The 4338-nt window shown below is 39.7% G+C and overlaps 1 non-coding gene across 1 annotated transcript; it reads right to left on the reverse strand.

The window, feature by feature from the left end:
• Positions 1–3536: 3536 nt before the first annotated feature.
• LOC130952478 (small nucleolar RNA R71) lies at positions 3537–3644 on the reverse strand. The gene has a single exon (XR_009074657.1). It is a non-coding gene; the product is annotated as a small nucleolar RNA R71 (small nucleolar RNA).
• Between the last annotated feature and the right edge of the window lie 694 nt (positions 3645–4338).

The following is a 4338-nucleotide window of genomic DNA, read 5'->3' on the forward strand; positions in this document are numbered from 1 at the left end:
TGAGTTTGTGTGTTTTCCTGTGATTTCAGGTATTTTCTGGCTGAAATTGAGGGACCTGAGCAAAAATCTGATTCAGAGACTGAAAAGGACTACAGATGCTGTTGGATTCTGACCTCCCTGCACTCGAAGTAGATTTTCTGGAGCTACAGAAGCCCAATTGGCTCGCGCTCAACGGCGTTGGAAAGTAGACATCCTGGGCTTTCCAGCAATATATGATAGTCCATACTTTGCCCAAGATTTGATGGCCCAAACCGGCGTTCAAAGTCACCTACAGAATTTCCAGCGTTAAACGCCGGAACTGGCACCTAAATGGGAGTTAAACGCCCAAACTGGCATAAAAGCTGGCGTTTAACTCCAAGAAGAGTCTCTACACGAAAATGCTTCATTGCTCAGCCCAAGCACACACCAAGTGGGCCCGGAAGTGGATTTTTATGTCATTTACTCATTCCTAGGCTACTAGTTCTCTATAAGTAGGACCTTTTACTATTGTATTAAAGAGATCTTTCAATCTTAGAATCTTTGTATCATGTTTTTATGATTGAACCCTCATTGGGAGGCTGGCCATTCGGCCATGCCTAGACCTTGTTCTTATGTATTTTCAACGGTGGAGTTTCTACACACCATAGATTAAGGTGTGGAGCTTTGCTGTACCTCGAGTATTAATGCAATTACTATTGTTCTTCTATTCAATTCCGCTTGTTCTTTGTCCAAGATATCACTTGTTCTTCAACTTGATGAATGTGATGATCCGTGACACTCATCATCATTCTCACCTATGAACAAAGTGACTGACAACCACTCTTGTTCTACAAGCAATCAAGGCTCTAGTGTTTATCTCTTGGATTCCTGATACACGATGCATGGTTGATCGCCTGACAAACGAGTGCTCGCCTGACAACCGAGCCAGCCATTCCGTGAGATCAGAGTCTTCGTGGTATAGGCGAGAACTGATGGCGGCATTCAAGAGAATCCGGAAGGTCTAACCTTGTCTGTGGTATTCTGAGTAGGATTCAATGATTGAATGACTGTGACGTGCTTCAAACTCCTAGCAGGCGGGGCGTTAGTGACAGACGCAAAAGAATCGATGGATTCTATTCCGGCCTGACCGAGAACCGACAGCTGATTAGCCATATGCTGTGACAGAGCATAGGAACATTTTCACTGAGAGGATGGGAGGTAGCCATTGACAACGGTGAAACCCTTGCATAAGCTTCCCATGGAAAGGAGTAAGAAGGATTGGATGAAGACAGTAGGAAAGCAGAAAGACGGAAGGGAAAGCATCTTCATACGCTTATCTGAAGCTCTCACCAATGATATACATAAGTATCTCTATCTTTATCTTTATGCTCTATTCGTATATCACCATACCCATTTGAGTCTGCCTGACTAAGATTTACAAGGTGACCATAGCTTGCTTCATACCAACAATCTCCGTGGGATCGACCCTTACTCACGTAAGGTATTACTTGGACGACCCAGTGCACTTGCTGGTTAGTTGTGCAAAGTTGTGTAGTGATCACAATTTCGCGCACCATGTTTTTGGCGCCGTTGCCGGGGATTGTTTTGAGTATGGACAACTGACGGTTCATCTTGTTGCTTAGATTAGGTATTTTTCTTCAGAGTTCTTAAGAATAGATTCTAGTGTTTCATGATGATCTGTTGAAATCTGGCTGGCTGAGAAGCCATGTCTAATCTTATTGGACCGAGGTTTCAACTTATCATCACAAGAGCTTGTTGATTTCTATCAATCTTGCTATTGGAGCAATGATTTGCTAAGGCTTGGCTGGCCATTGGCCATGTCTAGTGTTTTGGACCGAAGCTTTCTTTGAAAGCTTGGCTGGCTGTGAAGCCATGTCTAATTCCTGGACCGGAGTCTTAGACTAACATTGCAATGATTCCTGGAATCCAAATTGAGAATTCTGAAACCTTTATTTTCTATTTTCATATAATTTTCGAAAAATCCAAAAAAATTTACAAAATCATAAAAACCAAAAAAATATTTCATGTTTCTTGTTTGAGTCTAGTGTCTAATTTTAAGTTTGATGTCTTGCATGCATTGTTTATTTGATCTTGGTTCTATTTTCAAGTCAATAGTACAGGAAACTGAAGATTCAGAACATGCAGCAGAGGAATTACACAGAAAAAGCTGGGCGTTCAAAACGCCCAGTGAAGAAGGACAGACTGGCGTTTAAACGCCAGCCAGGGTACCTGGTTGGGCGTTTAACGCCCAAGAAGGTAGCATTTTGGGCGTTAAACGCCAGAATGGATACCATTCTGGACGTTTAACGCCAGGATGGCACAAGGGGAAGGATTTTGTTTTCAAAATCAATTTTTTTTCAAGTTTTCAAAGTTTTTCAAAATCAAATCTTTTTCAAATCAAATCTTTTCAATCAAATGTTTCCAAAATCAATTTCTTTCCTTTTTCAAAGATACTTACTAACAATTAATGATTTGATTGAACATTTTAAGTATGTTGCCTTTTCTGTTGAGAAAGGTTTAATGTTTGAATCATATCTTTTCTTGTTAGGCAAGTTATTAATTTTTTTTTTAAAATCAAATCTTTTTAAAATTGTTTTCAAAACATATATTTTCAATCATATCTTTTTAAAAGCATAATTTTTTTTCATATCTTTTTAATCACATCTTTTTCAAAATAGTTTTCAATCATATATTTTTGATTTCTAATTTCAAAATCTTTTTCAAAAATCACTTGATCTCTTTTCCACTCTTGGTTTTCAAAAATCAAATTAAAGTTTTTCAAAATGTTTTTAAAATTCTTTTTTTTATTAATTTTCGAAAATTCTCTTTCCCTCTTCTCACATCCTTCTATTTATGGAGTACCACTCCTCCTCAATGCACTAATTCGAACTATATCCCACTAAGTTCGAATTCTTCTCCTTCTTTCTTCTAATTTTCTATTCTTCTGACACCTCAAGGAATCTCTATACTGTGACATAGAGGACTCCATATTTTCTTGTTCTCTTCTCTTTCTTATGAGCAGGAGCAGAGACAAAGGCATTCTTGTTGAAGCTGACCCTGAACCTGAAAGGACCTTGAAGTGAAAGCTAAGAGAAGCTAAGGCACAACTCTCTGTAGATGACCTAACAGAAATCTTCAAAGAAGAAGAACCCATGGCAGCCGAAAATAACAACAATGCCAACAATGCAAGGAAGGTGCTGGGTGACTTTACTGCACCTACTCCCGACTTCTATGGGAGAAGCATCTCTATCCCTGCCATTGGAGCAAACAACTTTGAGCTTAAGCCTCAATTAGTTTCTCTAATGCAACAGAATTGCAAGTTCCATGGACTTCCATTGGAAGATCCTCATCAGTTCTTAGCTGAATTCTTGCAAATCTGTGACACTGTCAAGACTAATGGGGTTGACCCTGAGGTCTACAGACTTATGCTATTCCCTTTTGCTGTAAGAGACAGAGCTAGAACATGGTTGGACTCACAACCTAAAGAAAGCCTGGACTCATGGGAAAAGCTAGTCAATGCCTTCTTGGCAAAGTTCTTTCCACCTCAAAAATTGAGCAAGCTTAGAGTGGAAGTCCAAACCTTCAGACAGAAGGATGGAGAATCCCTCTATGAAGCTTGGGAAAGATACAAACAATTGATCAGAAAGTGTCCTTCTGACATGCTTTCTGAATGGAGCATCATAGGTATTTTCTATGATGGTCTCTCTGAACTATCCAAGATGTCTTTGGATAGCTCTGCTGGAGGATCTCTTCATCTGAAGAAGTCGCCTACAGAAGCTCAAGAGCTAATTGAAATGGTTGCAAATAACCAATTCATGTACACTTCTGAAAGAAATCCTGTGAACAATGGGACAAGTCAGAAGAAAGGAGTTCTTGAGATTGATGCTCTGAATGCCATATTGGCTCAGAACAAGATATTGACTCAACAAGTCAATTTGATTTCTCAAAGTCTGTCTGGAATGCAAAATGCACCAAGCAGTACTAAGGATGCTTCATCTGAGGAAGAAGCCTATGATCCTGAGAACCCTTCAATGGAAGAGGTGAATTACCTAGGAGAACCCTATGGAAACACCTATAATTCTTCGTGGAGAAATCACCCAAATCTCTCATGGAAGAATCAAGAGAGACCTCAACAAGGTTTCAACAACAATAATGGTGGAAGAAACAGGTTTAGCAATGGCAAGCCTTTTCCATCATCTTCTCAGCAACAGACAGAGAATTCTAAGTAGAATCCCTCTGACTTAGCAACCATGGTCTCTGATCTAATCAAAACCACTCAAAGTTTCATAACTGAAACAAGGTCCTCCATTAGAAACTTGGAGGCACAAGTGGGACAGCTGAGCAAGAAAGTTACTGAAC

The sequence above is a fragment of the Arachis stenosperma genome, chromosome 9 (assembly GCF_014773155.1).
Source record: "Arachis stenosperma cultivar V10309 chromosome 9, arast.V10309.gnm1.PFL2, whole genome shotgun sequence".
NCBI lineage: Eukaryota > Viridiplantae > Streptophyta > Magnoliopsida > Fabales > Fabaceae > Arachis > Arachis stenosperma.